Consider the following 15,870-nt stretch of genomic DNA (forward strand, 5'->3'; position numbering starts at 1 on the left):
ATTTTGTCTCCTATGTGTTTTAGATTTTGTAAATAATTGATCAAATTTAAGCGGTTAGTTGCGCCGAATTTCAAATTTTGGACAAAAAGAATTAGAGGCGAAAACTTTATATATATATATATATATATATATATATACACTTTTGGGCAAGGTTTGACAAAAATAAATAGTGTGTAGCGACTGAATGGGATTGAAACGATGTAGTTTCGATCTCACATATAAATAGCCTCTCCATTTATTTTTCTTCTCCCCTAGTCTTAGTTCTTCGAACTATACGATGATCACTGCTCTACGACTTCGCCACACGAGTCTCTGAACACCAATACCTCCCAGCAGCGGTGTCTCTCTCATGCAATCCCTCTCATCTATCTCGCCACTCTTAGTTTCTCTTCTCCTCATTTAGATCTCGAATTAGGGTTTTCAATGTTGCAAAAATTCAGTCTTTTTTATTTATTTTGTACTGCTAAATTGAGGTTAGAGGCGCGACTAGAAGATAATTGCATTGTTGACTGCTACTAAGAACCTAAGAGAACTGTTTTGAAAATCCGAATTCTAGATAATCCTCTATATGACATACACTTAGCATATTAGGATTCTTTTATTTTAATTAATTTATCTATTAAAATAAAAGAGTTTGTTAGCCAAAACAAATTTTTTTACGTAAATACCCCTTATTTAGATACTATGAAATCCACGTTAATGAAAAAGGATAAACAAGTAAAATTACAATTTATATAAATAAAGAAATATTTTTTTTAAAGGGTCTTTTGATCTTTTATTAAAGGTAATAAGAATAAAAATCTCTGCTTACAATAGAATTATAGAAAACGGAAATAAGGACGGTTTTTTTTTTTGAGAATGAAGTAATTGCATTAAAAAGAACGAAATAAGGACTTAAATAATATCTTCCCACAATACCAAATCTTCTATTCATACATAATCACAATTTCTTTCAAATTCCTTCTTTCATACGACCACAAACCTCTCCTCCAGCCCTAAGCCGCCATCAACGAAGAATAGAAAGAGACTAAGCCGCCATGAGAGGAGTACAGAAGAGACTAAGGGCGACGAGAGAAGTACAGAGAGACAAAGGGTGATAGGAGAAGTACAGAGAGACCAATATATTGGGATCGCTTCTACCAGCGATCTGGATCGCGAACGTATTGCGTTCTGAGTCGTGCGATCCGGATCGCGGTTCGGAAGCAAAGTGAGCGAACCAGGTTATTCATCATCTTTATTCTCGTTTATAATTCAAGTTTGAAGATTTAAACTCTGTTTCTTGGTCTTACATATTGTAATTCTTAGCTCAGTAAAGATTCCCTATAAACTGTTCTTGTTTGTTTCTTGGTCTTAGGTTTTGATTAGGAGCTAAAATTTGTCAAACTTATGGCTGAAGTAGTACTGAACTACTGATGGTGCTGTTTTAGTGATGGGCTTTGTATTGGTATTAGTTAATTGAGTCACTAGTTCATGGTTCATGGGAGGCCATGTTCAATGCTATTGAAGAAGTCAGGTAAGCTCCTTATCTATAACGAAAGATTGATCAGTTTGATGCATTAATCACATTGATTGTAAGCTGCTTATTGATATTGATATTGATCACTCTGATACGATTATCTAATTTCTGTGTATATATGTCAGATATTAATACATGTAGCTGCCTAAGTATTGCTAGGGATTGAATGGAACTGTGATCAGCAGATGAATGCTCATGGCTTCTTTCTTTTTTTGGAATGAGATGAATGTTCATGACTAGTCTCTGATGTTTTGAGCTCTAGGCCAGTCTGAACAAAATGATAATACCAAAAAACTTAATGGCATAACTCATTAGGTTGGAGAGAGATTGCCAGCTAGCTAGCAATATTAACGTACTCTTTAAATTTTCTCTGATTTTGTATTACATAATTCTCTCTGCGGTAAATTATACTTAAGCGCATATACATACATATATATATACATACATATATATATATATATATATATTCTCAACTTCACTTCTATTTTTTTGGAGACTCTATGATTTTATTTGTCTGTACATTCTTCACTTTAATTCTGTTTGTCGATCATTTGTCTTAATTTTCAGAAGTCTAAATACTCCTTAAAGTTTAGTTATCTACATGATATACATGGTATACACACGTCCCCAGAAAAAAAAAAAAAAAAAGATATACATGGAATATAGATTACATGTTCAGTGACGTTTGATTTTATATGACAGAGAGTTCAATTTTATATGGGAGGTAGTTGGTTTTGTTGCTCGATTTAATGTGCATTGTTTCATTGCAGGTAGCAGATTGGTGATTTCTTATTTTCTTTGCATTACAATGGAAAGGTAGATTTTTGTTATGTTTTTTTCTTTGGTCTGAATGAAGATTTGTTTGTTACTTTTGCATGAAAAAGTTGGGGGTGGTCTCAATGAAGATATATATATTTTTTCCCTTTGGTCTGGAAGATTTTTTTATTACTCTTTACATTAATGGGATGATGAGCTGTTACATATGCTACTCTTTCAATGAGTTGTAGTTTTGTCTTCCAGTCAGTTTGGCTTACAGCAATTCTCTATCAAAGTAATTATAGTTATCTGCGTTAATCCAGTAAGTCTGGCTAATTAAGCAAGAGGAAGGCTTGTCTCTTGAATATGCAACTTTTGTTTTCTGTTTTATTTTGATATTCAAGAGGCTGATGCACTATTTCGATAGAAACATACTGAAAATGGATTGATTGTACTTGTTTCTCATAGGCAAAGTAGATCAAGATGTGGCTTCTTCACAGGTCGAGAAAACTCGTGGCATTACAAGGGTTGTAGGAACTCATGCTGTTGTCAATGCAGCGAAAAAGAGAATTCCAATTCGGACGGATCATGAACACAACATTGAAGTTGTTGAGCATAATGGGGAATAGAAGAACTGGAAGTCAAGTTTGCGGCTTATGCAAAAGCAAATACATGTCCTCCTTATGGTGGTGATACTGCTGAGAACGACCAAGAAATGGACCCTGAAGATGAGGAAAGTGAGGAAAATCTTGGCTATATGCATTAAGCTTGTTAGGTTTTTTTAAGTTAACTATTATTAAGACGTTGTTTATCTTATTTTAACACATGGATGTTCTTACTTGTAGAATTTATTTTTAGTTGGAAGACTTGTGAAACATATTTATGAAAGCGTTTAGTTTTTGTGTTGTTGAAATTGTCTTCTTTTTTCTTTTTCTTTTTTAATCACTAGATTATCCATAACAATAACGTAAAAAATTGAATTTTTTGTTAAAAAAAAAAATTCTATTTAATAGGCGACAAACTAAATTTTGTTGCCTAGTATCATTTAATAATTTATTTAAAATTAAATTTGAAAAAAATTAAAATTTAAAAATAAAAGGAGACGGACTGAGTTTTGTCCCCTATTCCTCTCATTGGCGCTATTTATAGTTGATTTTCCCGCCAAATTAAAAAATTGGGGGACAAAACTTCATGGAATAGGGGACAATTTTAATTTTTTCTCCAAATGCATTGGGAGACAGAATTTACCGATCGTTGCCTTTAATAATTAGGGACGAGCATTAGGAGACGACTTTAGCCACAAAACGGTTCCGTCTCTAATTTTTTTGGGGGACGAACTCTCAGCATTTAGAGACAAACTAATTTTGTCTCTGAATGGGTTTTCTCTAGTAGTGAATTGTATGACTCCACAGCGGCGGCCGCAGCGCGGCTCCCCTCAGCTCCCAGCCGAGCGACTTCACCCTCCAGCCGTTTAACCTCGGCCAGCCTAGCGGCAGACTCCCGCTAAAGGATCTCAACCTTTTTATCTTTGGCGGCCACCCGATCTTGCAGCAGGGACATATCTTGCCCCAATTTGGCGAATTGTTCGTTCCGTTCCAGGTCCCGCTCAATGGCAACAGCCAACTTGCCACGGGCATCTGCTGCATCACAGTCGGCCTTTGTCAAGCGTCGCTCTACATCAGTTAACCTGTCCTGGGCCTCCCCCAAGTCCCTCTGTAGGCCCGCCACCTCCTCCCTGAGCTCCCGCTCAACCAGGGGCTGTTTCGACGCCACCAGGAACATCTCATGCAGCCCAACGGAGATGTGCCCAAATGCCGTGCTGAAGGGCGATTGGTTAACGGCGGTCGACCGCACAATCCCCTCCAAACAGCCGAACCCCAGCAGCTCGCAGAGGTGATAAAGGAACTCCCGCTCACAGTCATTTAGGAACTCGGCGTACGCGGCAAATGAGTCCAGGTCGCTCATGCTCGCCGCTTTCGCCACGTCCGCAGGAGCCTCAGGCGGAGCCTGCCTTGCCTTCTTCTGCTGCTCGCGGGCCCCAGTAATCTCCACGGCATCCTCCTCTTCCCCGCCGGAGTCAGGTTGACGGCGTTTTCGCTGAAGCACCCGCGTGCTTCCAGCGAGGGCAGGCCTCGAACCCCTCGTCGGCGGCTCCAACCCCGCTATAGTGACACCCTCCGCTGGGCGCTCTGTTTTCTTCTGCACCCCCCGCCGTATGGCCAACGCTCTCTCTTTCTGAGGCACATCCTCGCTTACCGCGCCGGTCCCCGCCTGAACTGCAGACAGCCCGTCACCGCCAAGATGGGAGTGGTGCGGCATTGGTAGCACCACGGGAACCTCGGACGGTGGGACATGGAGTCTCTCAGGTTCTCGATCAGCTTGGGCGCTCCGTGGCGACGACTGAGGTTTACTTGCCCTCTGCAACCTTGGTGCTTCACATACACCAGTTCGTAGAAGTGCAGTACCTCCGCCACGGTTGGTCCTTCGCAACCGGACAACCGTCACGAGTTCAGCGCCAGCATCAACCGCCACATGTTGGGGCAGATCTGCCCAAAGGCAAGGCCAAACTCGCACACCAAGATCTGAAGGTTGGGCACCAGCGGGAATGTCACTCCCTGGCGGAACATCGCCTCGTGCACGGCGGCAAACCCAGCTGGAAGAATCGAGGCCTTTTCGTCCACCGTCGGCGGACGCAGCTTCACCACGCCTGGCAACCAGAACACCCGCTTCAGCCGGTTGACAGCGGCAATGGTCATCCCCCCTCCTGCCTCATCAACGGGGGTACCGTCCTGGAGGACCCACGCTGACTCGGCATCCTCCCCCGCTACATCTCCCCCGTCAGCAGAACCACTGGCGGCACTATTGCTTGCTAACCGCTCATCGCGTATATTTTGGGCAGCGGCAGCCTCCCTGGCCCTAGAACTTTCTGGACGGGATCACGACCCATAGCTATGTCCCAGGGTATGGTTTGTAGCGGCTCAACCTCTAGCGGTTCTGGCAGTGAGGTTCCTGCACAGGCAGACGGACGCAACGAGTCAATAAATATTTTATCCGTCGCGCTGAACGACACTTCAGATCCGGAATCCTCACTGCTTGAAATCTCTATGACGTCGGCCATCCCAAAACCCTAAAACCCAAATCAATTAGCTCACACAAGATCTAACCTATCTCTATATCAGTTAGTACCCAAGAACATCAAGAACAGTTACCCAGAAAATGCCAAAACAAGAACAAACACACTCAACCCAGATTTGACCATCTACCAAATCACTAAGCCTCAACTCTCTGACAAACACCATAACTTATCCCCAAACCCACTCTCACACCCTCAGAACACATCGGGGAAAAGAATATCAACAAGACAACCCAAAACCCAGAAACTGGCCATGCCAGACACCCAATGAAACAGGGATACAGAGTTCTAACCTTGGTGATGATATCTCTGGTAAGATCGTGAGCGCTTTATCCTCGAGGCAGGAGGTCGTCGTCCCTCCGGATATGATAACTCCACCAGATCGCCGCGGTTTTTTCCTCTCGAATATCAAACGAACAGAGCTTGAAGACGAAGAATGTAATTTGAAGCTTTAGCAGAGTGTCACATCTCGCTAACTTCCCCCCCTTTTATGTCAACGTCAAACAGTTCTACGCCGTCCACTGAAAAACGACATCACATGCCAGCCGTACACGTGTCCCACGATTCCACTTACTCTCCGGATTAACCGAGGCGTCGCCTCGGTTACGAGATCCATCATTAGTTAGCATTAATGGCAGGGAGACGGCTAGGCGGAGGAGACACTCCTCCACACGCTAACCCTCTAGGGGTTCACCACGTGTCAACTACCATCAGACGAAGCGTCTAATGGAAGCCACCACTTTTGGGAAGAAAGCGCCAATCGTCGGCGGTATCTGCTGAGGGAACCTCGCTAGCGGAACTTCTCACTTGTCACCTTCCAAGTGTCGAAGTCCGCTGAGCGAAACCCCGCTAGAGGAACTTCTCACTTTGTCACCTTCCAAGTGTCGCAGTCCGCTGAGCGAAACCCCCCTAGCGGAACTTCTCACTTGTCACCTTCCAAGTGTCGAAGTCCGCTGAGCGAAACCCCGCTAGCGGAACTTCTCCCTTGTCACCTTCCAAGTGTCGAAGTCCGCTGAGCGAAACCCCGCTAGCGGAACTTCTCACTTGTCACCTTCCAAGTGTCGAAGTCCGCTGAGCGAAACCCCTCTAGTGGAACTTCTCCCTTGTCACCTTCCAAGTGTAGAAGTCCGCTGAGCGAAACCCCGCTAGCGGAACTCCTCCCTTGTCACCTGAAACCCCGCTAGCGGAACTTCTCCCTTGTCACCTTCCAAGTGTAGAAGTCCGCTGAGCGAAACCCCGCTAGCGGAACTCCTCCCTTGTCACCTGAAACCCCACTAGCGGAACTTCTCCCTTGTCACCTTCCAAGTGTAGAAGTCCGTTGAGCGAAACCCCGCTGGGGGAACTTCTCACTTGTCACTTTCCAAGTGTCGAAGCCCGCTGAGCGAAACCCCGCTAGCAGAGCTTCTCGTCACTTTCCGAGTGTCGAAGTCCGCTGAGCGAAACCCCGCCAGCGGGACTTCTCACTTAGCACCTTCCGAGTGTCGAAGCCCGCTGAGCGAAACCCCGCTAGCGGAGCTTCTCGTCACTTTCCGAGTGTTGAAGTCCGCTGAGCGAAACCCCGCCAGCGGGACTTCTCACTTAGCACCCTCCAAGTGTCAAAGTCTCCGCTGAACGAATCCCCGTTAGCGGAACTTCCACTCATCAACTTGCAACAGGCAGCCTCTGCTACACGCAACACTGCCGGCAGAGCTCCCTCCATCTTGCAAACCCTGTGCTTTGCTGAGCGCAACATCGCTCAATAACTACCGCCAAACACGTCTACGCGACGCTGTTTCCTGCTACAACCAGCGGGGGTATCCGCCAGCGGCGAATCCCGAGGCTACGCCTCACTCTGACAACGACCGCCACGCGGCGTTACTGTCAGATCGTCCCTACTGGACACGGGGACTTGTCAATAGTCTACGACGACCCTGATCAGGTACGTTGACCCTCGTCACTTGGGTACTAAGATTGGGCTCGCTACCCAACCCGCTCTGCTCCGTGCAGCTTCCCCCTCAACAAACAAATTGCCGACCATCCGGAGGTCCGTCTTGGCTAGGGAGTGGGGGACTCCCTGGCGGGCCTAGCAGGGGCCCACCCGAAAGGGTATAAAGCGTTCGCTCAGTAAATCCATGGTTGACAACGCACTGACGCTAATTATGCTTTTGCAAGTCTAAGCGGAGATAACGCTTCACACCGCCGATTAACTCCCCAACCAAGATTGCCCTCCTTGACTGGGGACTTGGGGGACTTGTACCTACATGTACGTTTGCAAGCATAATTAGCTATAATGAGCCACGCTCATTGTACCGCCAGAGGTACCGACTCTCACCAAGGGGGTGACCTCCGGAGACACGGCCAGGCGAGCTACCGCCCGAGCCCTGGATAGCCCCCAGATCACTGCGGACGCGCCGCCACGCGCCGCGCCAAGGTAGCATTAGAAGCTCCAGACGCTGGGAATTGAAGCACAGTAGTCCCACATCAAAAAAAGAAGAATATCAACCTTCTCCTCACCTATAAAAGGTTATCTCATCTCTCCTCATTAATTACGCATTTACTACTCATTTATTGTTATGCTGCCTACATGCATTGACTGACTTAGGCATCGGAGAAGTGAAGACCGCCCAACGCGGTCTCCCTCTAACGCCCTGTCTTTCGTGTGACAGTTAGCGGAGGGCCATCAGATCCTCAGAGTAGCGGTCCGCCCACCGGACCCGCGTTAAACGAAAGATCGGCTACCGCCAGACTTTGAGCATTAACAGTTAATTAAAGCTGATTGATTTGATTATATTATTAATGAAATACAATTAAAATCAGCCATCAAATTAATTGGATAATTCCTTAATAATCGTGATTAAATTGGTTAATTAGGGCTGATTGATTTTATTATATTATTAAGGAAAATACAATTAACTACGTGTCATTAAGGCATTCCAAATGAAGAGAGACACTGACACTATAAATACCCCCTCTCAACTCGAGAGAAGGACTTCGGCCAAAAAAAGAGAAAGAAATACTCTCAAAATTTCTGAAGCCTCCCACGCTCGTGTGAAGAACCCTCAAGCTGCCAAATAGCCGATTCCTCACCAACCTCAAGTCAAAACGTTCGTCACGTATCGACTCTCCTGACCATCGTCCCACTCAAGATCAAGCGTCAAGCCCTTGAGTGAAATTCATCGTCGGAGATAGAATCAGAGGATTACCAAAGATTGTAACCCGCACTTAAATTAATAAAATTATTATTTTTGTATACGTGTCTGCATCTTGTTTGTTTTCAGATTCCCGTGTTTATAGACGGCTTTCACCTTATTTGCCTCCAAGGCTGCTCTACTTGCTTCCAAAGCTTGAGCTTGCTCAACAGTGAACATGCCCTGGCTAGGCTCAAGAATCGTATCTAGGATTCCTTGGACCTTGAGATGTTGGTGGACATCACGAATCTACTTGTGATATCCAGAGCCAGTTGTTCCCAATGGAGCAAAGTCCAGTCTGTTCATGTTACTCATCCTGAAAAGGAACAAGAAAAAGGGTTAGTTTTCGGAGTGAAAAGGCTACCACGAAAACAACAAAAATTTCTGAGCATAGTCGCTATCAAGAAATTAGGAATTTCTGAGTGTATTCGCTCCCAAGAAATTAGGAATTTTTTAGCGTAATCGCTCCCAAGAAATTCAGTTCCAAAAGGTATTGGATTAGATCGAAACAATGATGTGTATGTGGTCAATCGTATCTTCTCAACAAACCCTAAGTTTGGAGATCTCTACAAGCTCTAAGCATGGAGATAGCATGAACTCCGACAGTTCGGCTTAGATCTCCCCACAAAAGAAGTGGAGGGAGAAGAAGGGAGGCTGCAAGTCCCCGAGAAAAATAAAAGAAATTGAAAGTACGGAAAGCGGGAACATTTAATAAAAAATGCTTCTTTTTGAAGTCAATGGAAAATTGGCTGGAAAATTCACCGGAGGTTGTTAGAAAAAGTTGTCGGTGGTTGGAGGTAAGGGGTAGACAAGGGGTCAGCGAGGCTGCACGGGGGATGCTACTTGTGTGCGCTGTCGCTGGTAAGGCTATCAGAGGGGTCAAGGAGGGCTAGATCTGTTGGTGAGGGCGTGCACGAGGGGGCTGCAGGCGAGGTGTTTATGCACCGGCAAGGTTAACCAAGAGGTCTGGAGGCGAGGGCATGTGTAGGGGGCTGCAGGCGAGGTGTTTGTGTGTTGACGAGGCTAACCGAGGGGTCAACGAGGGGTACAAGGGCACGCGCGGAGATAGGCACAGGGGTGCGCTGGCGAGGCTATCCAAGTGAGGCTAACAGAGCCGGTTCAGTGGCTTTGGCTGCAGGTTCGGTGCTTTTTCGGCCTGTTCTTGGAATGATTTGACCGGTTCTAGAATCCTCAGGTCTAGATGATGCTGCTAACAAAGTTGGTGGCAAGAGAAGGTCTGGAAGGTGGCAAACCGGTGGAGGATTGACTTTTGCTTATGGGGGCCGGTTCGGTACTTTTCAGGCTAGTTCTTGGGATTCCGCCACCGATTCTGGACTCTTGGGGGTCAAGGTCTTCAAGGTGTGCGGCGGGGGCAGAAAAGGTTTCAAGGTTTTGTATTCAGATTTAGGGTTTTGGCTTTTTATTTTAGGGTTTGTTATTTGCTTCAAGTTAGGGGTTCGTGCTAATAACGTGTTTTAAGAAATCAGAAATTGGGAGAGAATGATATTTGCTTTTATTGACAATAGGAGCCTATTTATATAGAGGATTACAAGCAGAGAATATAAGTCTTACAAGGAAACCTAATAGTATAATGATTAGGATATCTCTGCAGATATAGACTAACCCTATTACAACTTGAATAAGTCCCCAGAGTTTGGGCCAGACACATAAATCAGATGTCCTTAAACATTCTTACAATTTTTCAAAATTCTAAACCTTACTTGTCCACTCTATGGAACTGAAGATTTGGGCAGACTCCCACCATCAATTATGCAACAATTTGGTGGGTAGTAATTGTATTTGCATTTTTCGCATATCGGTGACCTCTTACCAAAAATTACTACCACTCACTGTATGATGCAACCAAATATGATATATTAATTCCGTGACTTCCAATCGAAAGTGGTGCCATCGATATAATTTTTTTTTTTTTTGAAACAAAGGTTCATTGCATTAGATGACCAAATGGTGGGATAACAACCACACTCCTATCTAAGTAATGTAAACTCATTACAAATCAATTTTGAGCCTGCTTTGTAAGCGAACTCATAAACAAAGAACAACTCTGTGTCTTCTAGGGAAAAATCATTGACTAGCATCCCCATTAGCCAGGCACGCAATTGCGGTACCAATAGAGAGCCACTTCCTAGCAAACAAATAGGAGAAATTCCTTATCCATAAGCCGCTTGAAAAAAATGCCAATCTTATTCCAGATAATTACCAATTCCCGTAGCAGTCTTGATCTGAAAATGATTGGTCATGGACCATATGCCAGCCCAACATGCCCAAGAATGTCCACCTCTTAGGCCGGGCCACTCCCATCACTAAGTGATCAATGAGGATGGCAAAGCATCCTCCCTATTGGCCCATAAAATAGAGCCCATTAGCCTAAAGTTGAGCCCAGGTCTGAAAACCCAAGCCCAAACCCGAGCAAAAAGAGCAGCTGCCTCAAAGCTTGGCTGCCCATCAGCCTCCGCCTCAGACCGGCCATCCGGTGGCAAACCTTTCCACCACCCCATCAGGCTCCACTCACCCAGATGAAACCGGCCTCTGAGCAACCGCAAGCAACCGCTAAACAGCCTCCAAACCACCACTACACCAGTAGAACCACTGTTGTAGCCCAAGCGACGATCTTTGGCGCTAAACCTGACTCAAAGCCTTGCGACTTCGAGACCAAATAGCCACCACTGGATCTAACTGACCTACTCCTCCTCTGCAGCCCAGACGATAAACGCGAAGGCAACCTCTTCACTCACTGCTTGGATCGAACCCCTCCACCACGGTCTGAGAAAAATTCCTCGCTGCACTCATGATCACCGCAGAGATTCCTCCCTACGTCACCGCAGTCCACGATCGCCGCCTTACCCAAAGGAAGAAACGCCGCCACCAGTCGAAACCTAGGTTTCGAAACCAAGGTCTCTCCGAGAAGCTTGGAGGCGCCTTCTTTTTATTTCTTACTCAAGTGCCATCGATATACATTACAACAAGAATTCGCTTGTAAATTTGCATCCCTTTTTTTTTTTTTTTAATTTTTATGGGAGAATTTTACTGACAAATAATTCGTCAGCAGAAGGCAAGGTTCGAAAAATCGCTAGGCGCTAGTCGGGCGGTGGGTTAGGGATGAGCGCCAAGGCGCCTAGGCGGGTCTCAAGGCTGCGCCTAGGCGGTTTTGTATTTTTTTAATTTTAATTTTATTTTTATAACTTTTATTTAGACTTAAAGAGTAATAAACTAAATATTTATCTTCCTCAAAAGAAAAATAAACTAAATATTTATTTAATTAACTATTTATTTAATTAAATAGAGGTAAGAGAGAGAGAGAGGTAGAACTGAAGTTGAATTGTCCAACAAAATTATGCTTCCTGTTGCCCACGTGCCCATCCTATCCTTGTTCTCTCCACCGACTAAAAACAGCCACAATTATATTCTCTGTCAGTAACCACCCCACTCACTTCACTCCCTTCTCTCTTCTCACTTCCACTCCCTTCTCTTTCTCTCTCCTTTGCGAAACCAGTACCCACCAGGCCACCATCTCCACCTTCTCTCTTCGTCGATTTTTCAGTAACATAATACATTTCATAGTGGCAAAATGCTTTATTCATTACCAAGAATAAAGGCACGGAGGAGGCGTGGAGCTGTGGTGGCTGGGAGGGGAGGGGGGAGGGAGCTACGGTGGCTCTGGGGAGCTCTAGTGGAGGTGTGGAGCAGAGACGTGGTGGCTTGGAGGGGAGAGCAAATAAAAGCTGCGGTCTATTTTTCCAGTTTTGGGGTCGAATGGGTTTTCTGTTTCTCTGATGTTGAGTTTACGTTTTGGGGAAAAAAAAAGAAAAAAAAAGGGGAGGAAACCGCCTAGCCGCCCAAATTCTATCAGCCTAAGGCTTCCGATTTGCGGTTACTCGCCTCGGTCTGCTGCCGCCCAGCGCCTAGGCGGCCGAGTTTTAGAACACTGGCAGAAGGTGAGTCCATTTTATATATTTTTTTATGGGTGGCCTATGCCAACGAATCGTTCGATTGGTTAAGGTTTTTCCATATAAAAAAAATGAAAAGAGAGGCTCTTCCTAACGAAAATGCAAGAAAACATACTTGTATGGCACATGTGTACAACGAAATGCTTATTAAAATATATTTATGTAATTATAAGTGCCCTTAGCCTTTAGCTCATACAGACAATGTGAAGAACAATTATCACCAATTTCACTTACATATTGAATAGAATTAAATTTTGCATAACTCACTGCTAGAATAATGTCACCAGACATCAGTTTTTAGCTGATGTAAAACAAAAAACCGACCGATGTCTTAGTAGGTGTAGAGAAAGATTATGAAATCATAGACATCGGTTTTTAACCGATGTTAAACATGATTCTAGACATCAATTTCTTATAAGGTTATCATGTATAAAATGAGTCTAGACATCGGTTGATTTGTAAGACCGATTTTGTTTCCTACTATGACATCGCTTTACATAAGGAATTCATTTATTTTCCATTATTTAACATCTGTTATTTAGATAGAACTGATGTTCTTATTCTTTTATAATCTCAATTTTTTTATTTCAAATTATTTTGTTTTGTTTGTTTTGCTTCAATTTCTAGTTCATAAGGAGTTTGCTCTCATTGATCAGTTTTCTCGCTAGAAAAGTAAGAAAATGAAAACGGGTGGTTCTATTTAGACCTTCCTATTTAGCATTTGGACCTCTCTCTCCAAATTTACACACAAACTTCCAATTCTATCCCTTTCTTCTTTGGTTTTCATCTCCAACTGCCTCTCAAATTTCTTGTTACTATTGCTACCTCAAATTTGAACTCCAATGCCCATGGTTATTGATTTAAAAGGATGGTCGTTGTCGTATTACAATATTGGGATAATGGAAATTAACTTATGCCATGTGTTAATTTTTGAGGGATTATTTACATTCTTAATTCAAATTGGTGTACAATGCCCATGTGTGTCAAGTATTAAACTATATCAAGTTGTTGTGTACTAACAATTTTGAGCAAAGGTCTCCTTGATTGAGATTTAATTCTAAAAATGATTGCAATCTTTGTTGATGAAGAAGACAACACGATGAAACAAAGGAAACAAACAATTGCAATATATGTATGTATTGATTATTCTCAATTTCTCATGTTGTCATGGTTCCAATTCGATAAAGTCAGAAGCTTTATCGTAAGAGTAACGCTAAACCCCAATTAATGAAATTTTATTCTTGTTTTCTGGGTATTATGCCACAGAGGTTATGGTTCAAGTGAGGGACAATTGTAGATGCTTGAATACATGTTTTTAGTTTTTTTTTTTTTTAAGGGTAAGATTGGATTTTTGAAATTTCAAAAAAGTATCATACAAGTTTTGGAGGTATGAAAAGAACCTCTCAATGAAAATAGAAGTGGTAAGCAAAAGAGAACTCTAATATTCATTAAAGAAAACTCTAATATTCATTATATTATTGATAAAAGGAAGTAGTAAAAAGAGTAAAGAGAAGGGGAAAACAAGATATCCCCAAGAAAAACCTAGCCCTAGGGTTTTGAGCAGAGCGTGGCACGGTTGCTTTATGTGGGAGCCCAAGAACAAAACCATGAGGCCGAGGCCCAAAACGGACAATATCTTGCTATGCAGACTGGGTTATGACAGAATAGTATCAGAGCTAATCCCCGGCTGGAAATATGTTGATGAGGGTGTCCGGCCCCTAAGTAGGATGGATTGAGAGATCACATATTGCTTGGGGTAGATAAGGTGATGCGCCTTATTTGTGCAAACTCGATCACCTCCCCATAGTAAGATGCATTTTTGGTGGGAGCCCAAGAATAAAACCGTACGTGAGGGCGGGGCTCAAAGCAGATAATATCTTTTTATATGGACTGGGCTGTGACAGAATGATATCAAAGCCAATCCTTGGCCAAAAGTGTGTGCTGACGAGATCGCCGGACTCCTTAAGGGGTGGATTGTGAGATCCCACATCACCTGGGGGAGAGGAAGTGATGTGCCTTATATGTACAAACTCACTTCTCCATAGCAAGACGCGTTTTGGGTGGGGGCCCAAGAACAAAACCGTGAGGGCAGGCCCAAAGCTGACAATATCTTGTTATGCATACTAGGCTATGACAGAATGGTATCAGAGCCAATCCCTGGCCAGAAGTGTACCAACGAGGGTGTCAGGCCCTTAAGAGGGGTGGATTGTGAGATCCCATACCTCCCGAGGGAGATGAGGTGATGTGCCTTATATTGTGGACTTACCTCCCCCATAATAAGACTCATTTTGAGAGGAAGTCCAAGAACAAAACCATGAGGACGGGGCCCAAAGTGGACAATATCTTGCTATGTAAATTGGGTTTTGACAAATATTTTCTTTCGCTTATATGATTTTGTCTTTTAATGGCGAGCGAGATGGGAATAGCCTAAGCCTTACAAAAGGGGTTGTGGGAAAGCAATACAAGCGCCACGCTGCTACGCTTCACCGTGGAATGTTGCACGCCAGATGGCTCGAGTTCGTCCCTTTTATTTTATTTTTTATGTGAGGCTTTTAACAACAAGAATTCGTTTGTAAATTTGCATCCTTTCTTTATTTCATTCTATGGGAGGATTTTACCAACAAATAATTTGTCAGCATAAGAAATGTTTTTTTTATGAGAGGCCTATTCTGACGAATCGTTCGATTGGCTAAGGTTAGTTCATTTAAAAAATAAAATGAGAGACTCTTCGCAACGGAAATGCTATCAACAGAGGTGTGTCCCTTTTAATTACATTTTTTATAGAAGGATTTTAGCATGAAACATTCACCGACGAGGGTGACAACTGATTTGGGTTGTCAACCGTCCACCCGCTCTAAGTGGGCAAAGAGGGTTTCCACAACCGAGAACCATCTCCTGTCCCTCCATTTAAAATTATTGGCATAATTTCGTGGGTGTAGTTGGATTTTTGACCATTATGCAAACCAACTTGCATGTAGAATATTCATTGTTATTGTTAGTTGCATTTATGGTTAGTTATTTGTGAGTTGTCATTGTTAATTTTCTTCGATTTATGTTGTAGAAATGTAAGTTTCTTCGATTTATGTTGTAGTAATGTAAGTCATCGTTGGTAAAGATACATCTCTAACTAGACACATAGTAAGAAAATTTCGAAAGCTAGAATCCCCCACTAAAACGTGAACTTATTGTTTAACAAGATTTAGTTTCTTCTCTATATATTAGGGATTCATTTATGAACTAGGTATCAATCATCTAGCTTTTGATTCAAGTTCTCCCTACTATCACCGAAATTTTACGCACTTGTCCTCCAAAGAAAGATGAAAGGTTATC

The 15,870-nt window shown here is 43.4% G+C and overlaps 1 long non-coding RNA gene across 2 annotated transcripts; it reads left to right on the plus strand.

The window, feature by feature from the left end:
• The first annotated feature begins 916 nt into the window (after nucleotides 1-916).
• LOC112179202 lies at nucleotides 917-3,185 on the plus strand. Of its 2 annotated transcripts, XR_002927681.2 has the most exons (4): nucleotides 917-1,220; nucleotides 1,355-1,513; nucleotides 2,287-2,332; nucleotides 2,741-3,185. It is a non-coding gene; the product is annotated as an uncharacterized LOC112179202 (long non-coding RNA). The 2 variants fall into 2 exon arrangements; XR_005803541.1 differs by lacking the exon at nucleotides 2,287-2,332 and having other exon boundaries at nucleotides 918-1,220.
• The last annotated feature ends 12,685 nt before the right edge of the window (nucleotides 3,186-15,870 follow it).

The sequence above is a fragment of the Rosa chinensis genome, chromosome 7, assembly GCF_002994745.2.
Source record: "Rosa chinensis cultivar Old Blush chromosome 7, RchiOBHm-V2, whole genome shotgun sequence".
In the NCBI taxonomy this organism is placed as follows: domain Eukaryota; kingdom Viridiplantae; phylum Streptophyta; class Magnoliopsida; order Rosales; family Rosaceae; genus Rosa; species Rosa chinensis.